Source organism: Bidens hawaiensis, unplaced genomic scaffold (genome assembly GCF_021521415.1).
Source record: "Bidens hawaiensis isolate Kalapana, Puna unplaced genomic scaffold, B.hawaiensis_p1.1 tig00031442_1, whole genome shotgun sequence".
NCBI classification, from domain to species: domain Eukaryota; kingdom Viridiplantae; phylum Streptophyta; class Magnoliopsida; order Asterales; family Asteraceae; genus Bidens; species Bidens hawaiensis.
Window position 1 is genome coordinate 56,874 of NW_027495291.1, and position 9,418 is coordinate 66,291.

A 9,418-nucleotide genomic window follows, 5' to 3' on the forward strand; every position below is an offset into this window, starting at 1 on the left:
TATTCATCATTAAAATTTTTAGGATGTTACATGGCTCTTTAGGATTATTGGTGTAAAAAGAAGTAGGTTAAATATGTGGCTCTTTTTAAAAGTGGTCTCGTGTTAGCCATGTGATATGGTCTCGATGCTTACAAATATGTGGCTCTTTTTAAAAGTGGTCTCGTTTTAGGGATTAACCTCAAATTCTTTTTTTTTTTTTAAAGCAAATGTTTAACCTACTTCTTTTTACACCAATAATCCTAACTTACGTTTATACCCAGTTTTGAACGTGAGACCTTTCAGCTAAAAGGTAAATGTCTTTATCAAGTGGGCTAGCATCACATTGAGAACCTCATATTCTTTATTCAGTAATTATTATTATTATTATTATTATTATTATTATTATTATTATTATTATTATTATTATTATTATATAGAGTATAAATCACGTTTCTTTTGAACGGCTGAATATTTTAAAAGCTAAATCGAGAACCTTGCAACTGGTATCTAGAGCCCAAGAACAAAGCCGAAAGCATGGGCGGATGTAGCTTATAACTAGGGGTAGCCTCCGCTCCCTCAGCTTTTCGTCGGTAATGTAAATATTTTTCTTTTCGGGTTGGTTTTCGTATTTCGTTACCCCTATAAAAATATTACGTCACCCCTGTTTGTTTAAAGGCCAACCAATTTAAAAGTTTAAATCAAATAAAGCCTAAACAAAGTTTATAGCCCAAAGCAAATGAAAACCACTAACCTTTTTTTCTTTGGTTTGAACAAGAAACATTAAACATAACATGCTCAAACAGTAACAGACTCAGTAGAATCATCATTTTTTAAAAGTCCAAATCAAATAAAACCCAAACAAAGTTTATAGCCCAAAGAAAATAAAAAACATTAACGAGAAACATCAAATAGAAACAAGCTTAACAGAATTATCATTTTGAGGTTGAGTTTTTTATACAGTTTTGGATATGCAAATTCACGAACTTAAAAATAGATTCAATGAGGTCTCAACTAGTTTGTTGGAAAATATGTCTGGTTTAAATACATGAGATTTGTTTTCCAAGTTTGACATATCTAAGATACTGGCATTTTCGGGAATGCATCCGAATGATTTTAGTAATGAAAAAAGATGGTGTCTTTTGGGTGATTGGACGACATTTTATCACACTTTAAAGGAAGATGATAAATTTGCAAAATAGGGTGGAATGCCTTTGGGTCATCGAATATTGAAACTAGCTTTGGTTTTATCGATTGCAATCACAACCATTGAAATATGTTTTTCTAAAATAAAGCTTATCGATACGGGTTTGCGCAAGCTAATGGGTGATGAGTATTTGAATGGTGTTTTAGTTTGTGCGGTCAAAAGATAAACATTTGATAAAGTAAAAGAAGAGAGTGTAATGGTTCGATTTCAAGCCTTCAAAAACCAAATAGGAGAAATTTGCATCCTATGTGCTTAAATATATTTATTACCATGTTTCTATTTTTGTGTCGTTTACGTTGTATGAAATACGGTAAAAAATTTTGAATGCTACCTCTAAGATTTATGTCTAGATCCGCCACTGGCTGAAAGATAAAGAAATTAAGAACAAAGACCAGAGGAAAAAAATTCAACTACGAGGTAAATGATTCCTGGTTGTTGTCGCCCTGCTGAAACTGTAGGACATGGGTCACTTTTTATTTAAAAAATAAAATAATAACGTAAAACACTAACGAAACTCTCGTTAGTAATGGGACATAAATTAGTACAATACCATTTACAAAACGAATAAATTGAATATAAAATATGATTTTTCTCTTTATATTCAAAATTAATATGCTCCAATGTCTTTAGCGAGTTCTTTAACGGGTCTTCATGAAGTATCCTTATCTTGTTTCTTCATCACATTTGGTCTTCGACTAAACACCTTGACTATTATAAAGAGCAAACAAAATATTGACAGTTGCGGCTGAGGATTTGTGTTCAACACGGGTCTCTTAAAACAGATTTGGCGCCAATGCGTCTGTCTCCCAGGGTACAACAACCGGAGCAGTATGTACTGCCGGGGAAGGCTACGTGCCCGAGGCTTCACCGGATATTTTATCGTGCTAGAACTTGATAAATATAAAGATGAAGTTTAGAGAGTTTTCCTCTCCTATATTTCTTGGAAATGAAATATACAAAGGCTTCTTTTGATGATCATCATTTTTTTTCCAAACTCCTCTTCTTTTTCTTTAGACAAATTTATGCAATAAACATGGATGAGTGAAAGGTTTCACTTAATTTGAGACATAAAATCTAGTAAATATCATCAAATGATATAAATAAAACTTTACCCAAAAGTTTATTTTTTAATTCACTATATTAATAGTTTTATTAATAATTTCACTAAATAAATATTCATTCATCTTACATAATTTCTAACAGAAACCATATTGTGACATGTAAATTCCGAGTAGCTGGTGGTGACAGAGCGAAGACCATTGTATTACTGGTGATGACTATGCAGAATAATATGTGATCTTTATACTGAGGAGCAGCTGGAACAATAAAATGTAATGGTTTAACAAAGCATTACAGTTGAAGAAAGTTAAAACGGAAAGGTGGAAACAATACAATGGAATGGTCAAAGAGTCCAGGGAGATATGCTATTATCTAAACTTGGGTGCTAGATCCTTTTGTTTTTAGTGGAGTTCTTTTAGCTTAATTGGCAAGAGAAAAATATAAATGATTCCGATTAGTATGACCTTTTAGTTGCAAATATATATAATTAATCATGAGTATTTAGCCCTTCCATTTATATTATCTAATTAAATAAACCATGTGATCAATTTAAAATTATTAAGTGTATTTGTATTTATATTTGTAATTTTGTACATTAAAAGAATCAAAATATATATGCATGTGTATATATATGCATGTCTATGCACCACCATTGATGCGTCGATCATATCGCTGTGTCGCTTGCATCCGTCATCATGAACCGGATGATGGCAAACATCCAAAGGTTTGGTAGACTTAGGAAACCTCACAGCACCATCATATCTCAAGAAACCATTAAACCATCTTCCCCAATGTCGGGGTATGGTACTAAGAACCCTAATTTATTGTGTTTTGGGCTTATTTTATTATATGGGCTAATACATTTGTTTTTGGGCTGAGGGGGTTTTATGGAGGTAACCCTAACTGGGCTAGGCCCATTAGGGTACCATGATGGTGGCCATGAGGCTCCCTATATAAGGAGGTCTCCACCTCCTTATCAAGGGTTGGCAAATAGCTCAATAAAAGCCACCACCATATTTTTGTGTCTGTGAACAAGAGATCCTCTGGATTTCTTAGCGGTCACCTCCACACCCCCAAAAGTCACAGCAGATCACAGCAGCGGTCGGAGCAGAAGCAAGCAAGTCGTGGTTCGTTCATCTCGAAGTCCGTGGAAACATCGTCATGGGTCAGGTCAGATTCATTTCACGTTTCTACATTTGGCGCCATCCGTGGGACGGCAATGAACCACACTTCGCTTCTCGTTTCGGCCCTCCGATCTGTCCATCAGCATCTCAGATCTACGGATCTGTTCATCAGATCTACGGATCTGTTCATCAAGATCTACAGATCTGTTCATCAAGATCTCAGATATACGGATCAATATTCCAGATCTGTTCATCAATATCTCAGATCTGTTCATCAATATTCCAGATCTGTTCATCGATATCTCAGATCTACGATTTCTTCTCTCAGATATGTTCTTCCGTAGATCTAAAAACTATTTCCAGATCTGGAAATACTATCAGATCTGTTGGAAGAAATACACAGGAAGAAATACTATCGGATCTGAACAATGATCTGGGAATACACAGGAAGAAATACCCGATATTTTGGGGAAAACCCTCATATCTGTGCTGAATCAGATCTGGGTTCGCTCACGCATCAAGCATGCTCAAACATCAAGCATGCTCAAACATCAAGTATGCTCACGCATCGATGCTCAAGCATCAAGCATGCTCACGCATCGATGCTCAAGCATCAAGCATGCTCACGCATCAAGCATGCTCAAACATCAAGTATGCTCACGCATCGATGCTTAAGCATCAAGCATGCTCACGCATCGATGCTCAAGCATCAAGCATGCTCAAGCCTCAAGTATACTCACGCATCGATGCTCACGCATCAAGCATGCTCAAACATCAAGTATGCTCACGCATCGATGCTCAAGCATCAAGCATGCTCAAGCATCAAGAATGCTCAAACATCAAGCATGCTCAAACATCTAAGTATGCTCACGCATCGATGCTCACGCATCAAGCATGCTCAAACATCAAGTATGCTCACGCATCGATGCTCAAGCATCAAGCATGCTCAAGCATTAAGAATGCTCAAACATCAAGCATGCTCAAACATCTAAGTATGCTCACGCATCGATGCTCAAGCATCAAGCATGCTAAAACATTTGCATGCTCACGCATCAAGCATGCTCAAACATCAAGTATGCTCACGCATCGATGCTCAAGCATCAAGCGTGCTCAAGCATCAAGCGTGCTCACGCATCAAGCATGCTCAAACATCAAGCAAGCTCAAACATGCGCGCAGGCACCAAGCGCGCGAAAGGTCAACCCACAAGATACAGACCGAGGCTTAAAATCAAGATGTCATGAAGACAGCCAAAACCTATGCTCATGGCGCATAGCACATGCTCAAGCATGCTCAAGCATCAAGCATGCTCAAACATTTGCATGCTCACGCATCGATGCTCACGCATCAAGCATGCTCAAGCATCAAGCATCCTCACGCATCGATGCTCAAGCATCAAGAATGCTCAAACATCAAGCATGCTCAAACATCTAAGTATGCTCGCGCATCGATGCTCAAGCATCAAGCATGCTCACGCATCAAGCATGCTCAAACATCAAGCATGCTCGAGCATCAAGCATGCTCAAACATCAAGCATGCTCACGCATCACGCATGCTCACACATCACAGATGCTCACGCATTCAAAATCTTTAGATCAGGCGCACCACCGCGGATCAACTTCGGATTCCGCATGCGCGCTCCCGGCGATCACTCTTCGCCACAGCGGTTTGCATTCGCGCCACCGCATACATGTTTTTGCATACATGTTTCACACTTCCTTTTATTAATTTGAGCAATATGACAACATTATATTGACATCAAACTAAAAATAAAACGAAGTAAAACATACATGCGCGAGCTTCAAGCTCAAACGCGTTGACGAGTCTTAACTCTAAAACGTCAGGGCCTTAGCCCAAAAATATGAGCCTTAGCTCAAACTTAAAAGTTGGGAATCCTTTTAAACCCACAGGCCTCGCGCCAAGGGCGGAATACTCATAGACCCACAGGCCTCGCGCTAAGGGTGGAATACTCATAAACCCACAGGCCTCGCGCCAAGGATGGAATACTCATAAACCCACAGGCCTCGCGCCAAGGGTGGAATACTCATAAATCAATATGGCTACGCGCCATACTAAAAGGTTCGGCCACGAGCCGCGCAAGCACCTGTGACATCATTATTATTATCTGGCCGTTTGTGCCTCCATTATTATTTTGAAGACAAGCCGGGATAGTCATCCTGCGTAGAAGAGGCCCTTGTCGGCCAGTCATTATCATCATATTACAGCTCGTAAGTCGCCTTGCGCGCCAGCTTCATTATTCTACAAGCTCGTAAGTCGCCTCGCGCGCCAGCTTCTTTATTATTACAGCTCGTAAGTCGCAATATGCGCAGGCTCTCATTATTCTACAAGCTCGTAAGTCGCCTCACGCGCCAGCTTTATTATTTTACAGCTCGTAAGCCGCCTTGCGCGCCAGCTTCATTATTCTACAAGCTCGTAAGTCGCCTTGCGCGCCAGCTTCATTATTCTACAAGCTCGTAAGTCGCCTCGCGCGCCAGCTTCTTTATTATTACAGCTCGTAAGTCGAATTGCGCGCAGGCTCTCATTATTCTACAAGCTCGTAAGTCGCCTCACGCGCCAGCTTCATTATTCTACAAGCTCGTAAGTCGCCTTGCGCGCCAGCTTCATTATTCTACAAGCTCGTAAGTCGCCTCGCGCGCCAGCTTCTTTATTATTACAGCTCGTAAGTCGCAATGCGCGCAGGCTCTCATTATTCTACAAGCTCGTAAGTCGCCTCACGCGCCAGCTTCATTATTCTACAAGCTCGTAAGTCGCCTTGCGCGGCAGCTTCATTATTCTACAAGCTCGTAAGTCGCCTCGCGCGCCAGCTTCTTTATTATTACAGCTCGTAAGTCGCAATGCGCGCAGACTCTCATTATTCTACAAGCTCGTAAGTCGCCTCACGCGCCAGCTTTATTATTTTACAGCTCGTAAGTCGCCTTGCGCGCCAGCTTCATTATTCTACAAGCTCGTAAGTCGCCTCGCGCGCCAGCTTCTTTATTATTACAGCTCGTAAGTCGCAATGCGCGCAGGCTCTCATTATTCTACAAGCTCGTAAGTCGCCTCACGCGCCAGCTTTATTATTTTACAGCTCGTAAGCCGCCTTGCGCGCCAGCTTCATTATTCTACAAGCTCGTAAGTCGCCTTGCGCGCCAGCTTCATTATTCTACAAGCTCGTAAGTCGCCTCGCGCGCCAGCTTCTTTATTATTACAGCTCGTAAGTCGCCATGCGCGCAGGCTCTCATTATTCTACAAGCTCGTAAGTCGCCTCACGCGCCAGCTTTATTATTCTACAGCTCGTAAGTCGCCGCGCGCGCCAAGCTTTATTATTCTTAGCTCGTAAGTCGCCGCACGCGCCAGCTTTATTACTCTCAGCTTGTAAGTCGCCTCGCGCGCAGGCTTTTATTATTCTCAGCTCGTAAGTCGCTTCGCGCGCAGGCTTTTGTTATTATTATAGCTCATAAGTCGCCTCGCGCGCAATCTTTATTATCAGGCCCCGCGCCACTATTATTATGATGCGTGCTATATCTTATTCATACTAGTGCACCATCATCATCATAAGGATCACAACACGTCACCATCATGGAGAAAACCTCCCAAAACTCAAAGACAAGGCCGAAGAAAAGGGAAGAAACCGCCTCACGATCTAGCACACCTTATAAAGTCCAGTGCTCCACCTAAACGCTTGCACGCCTAGGAGCAACACTGGACTTGGGGGGCTTGTCGGGGTATGGTACTAAGAACCCTAATTTATTGTGTTTTCGGCTTATTTTATTATATGGGCTAATACATTTGTTTTTGGGCTTAGGGGGTTTTGTGGAGGTAACCCTAACTGGGCTAGGCCCATTAGGGTACCATGATGGTGGCCATGAGGCTCCCTATATAAGGAGGTCTCCACCTCCTTATCAAGGGTTGGCAAATAACTCAATAAGAGCCACCACCATATTTTTGTGTCTGTGAACAAGAGATCCTCTGGATTTCTTAGCGGTCACCTCCACACCCCCAAAAGTCACAGCAGATCACAGCAGCGGTCGGAGCAGAAGCAAGCAAGTCGTGGTTCGTTCATCTCGAAGTCCGTGGAAACATCGTCATGGGTCGGGTCAGATTTCTACACCCAACACCTCCTCACCTTAAAAAGCACAATCTTTCATTAATTGATTACCTCAATCCGGACATTCACATGCCAATTGTTTTCTTCTACCCAAACTACAACAATAGTAGTGACAAAAACATCCTTAAGAAATCATTGTCACTAACATTAACACACTACTATCCATTTACGGGTAGGCTCCCTGCGCCTTCCGCACCCCATATCGACTTTAGGGATGGAGGCGTTGAGTTCATCGAAGCTTCTATCGACACCCAACTCGATGACTTCATTATCAAAAAAGACCCGGATGAAAGCCTGGACCAACTCATTCCTAATGCTCTAGGTTGTGCGGTTAACAAAACCAGCCCAAATATGGCTGCGGTCCAGCTAAGCCATTTCTCGTGTGGTGGGGCCGCAGTGGCGGTGTCCGTTCACACAAGGTGGCTGACGGGTTCACGTTTGGGAACTTTGTCAACCACTGGGCCGCTGTTACACGCGGTGGCCAACCATCTATAATAAACCCTCATTTCTTTTCATCCTCCTTAGGTAACTTTAAAATCCTAGACTTCCCGGAATCGGAAATAACCGGAGTTACCTATGCAACACGGAGATTCGTGTTTCCGAATTCAAAAATAAATGAGCTAAAGAGCAAGATTAACACCATGGGTGGTTATGCAAGTCCATTGAACCCTACTCGGGCCGAGTCATTGACAGCTCTATTATTTAAATGTGCAGCCGCCACAAAGTCAGGCTCCTCGAGCTTGAATCGAATGGTGAGCTTGAGAGGTAGAACCGCTGCTAACTTCCCTAAATTAGCTCTAGGGAACTTGTTCGTAGTGACAGCTACGAATATCAAGGATTCGAGTCAAGTAGAGTTGAATGATGTGATTAGTAGTATGAGGTAAGAGATTATGGAGCTTCAAGGAGTAAAAGAAGTGGATGAAATAGGCGATATAATGGTAAAAGCTTCGCAGACGTTGCTGGACGATCAAACTCGAACTTATACTGTTTCGAGTTTGTGCAGGTTTCCATTTAACCAAGCGGACTTTGGGTGGGGAAAACCTGCTAGAGTAATAGTTGGAAATGGAAGTGTGGATGCAAATGTTATTTTTTTGATGGATACTCCGTGTGGAGATGGTATTGAAGCAACAGTGAAGCTTGAAGAAAAAGAAATGAGTATCTTTCAGAAGAGCAAAGAGCTTCATGAATATGTCCAAGATATATGATAATTTAATGTTTATTTAACCGAATGAATTATGATGGAGTTTATTAAAACTGATTTGTTACGTTGAGTTTGAATGTTGAAGTCCGCTTTTAAACAACCAAAGGTCGGGACAAAGTAAAAGAAATTTGGTTTTCAAAAGAATATTATATGTTTTTTTCATGTTAATTAATATAATTCCGTCGTTAAAAAATATGCATGTATGTTGGATCAGATCATACAAATAAAGGTTGTTGATTGTAATCAGATGGATTTGAGTGATTAGGGTTTTGATAGAATTGTGATAGAGAGATAAAAGAGAGATTGAGAAATGCGATATATTTATTCAATAATAAACTGGGCTTTATATAGCCAATCATACGACGTTCATAAACATAAAAAGCTGAACAAATAAATAGAAATTGACTAACAACTTCAAACGTAAACAAGCTGAAGAATAGGACAACCTAGACTCAGCCTTCTTTATTTCAACCACACGTGCACTAAGTTTTGAATTAATCCACTAACACCCCTGCTTAATTCATAAACTTTGTTACTCCCATCCTTGTCCTTAATCGATTGACCTGCTCCACCCCAAGAGGTTTTGTTAAACCATCAGCCAATTGTTCCTCTGTGTAGCATGAGTCGATGTTAACTTGCTTAGACTCAATCAGGCTTCGTATATAGTGGTACTTGTCGGGGTATGGTACTAAGAACCCTAATTTATTGTGTTTTGGGCTTATTTTATTATATGGGCTAATACATT

At 40.9% G+C, this 9,418-nt stretch overlaps 1 pseudogene; it reads left to right on the forward strand.

Annotated features, from left to right (window-relative positions):
• Window positions 1–2,921: 2,921 nt before the first annotated feature.
• LOC143582089 (acyltransferase Pun1-like) lies at window positions 2,922–8,753 on the forward strand (annotated as a pseudogene).
• Window positions 8,754–9,418: the final 665 nt, after the last annotated feature.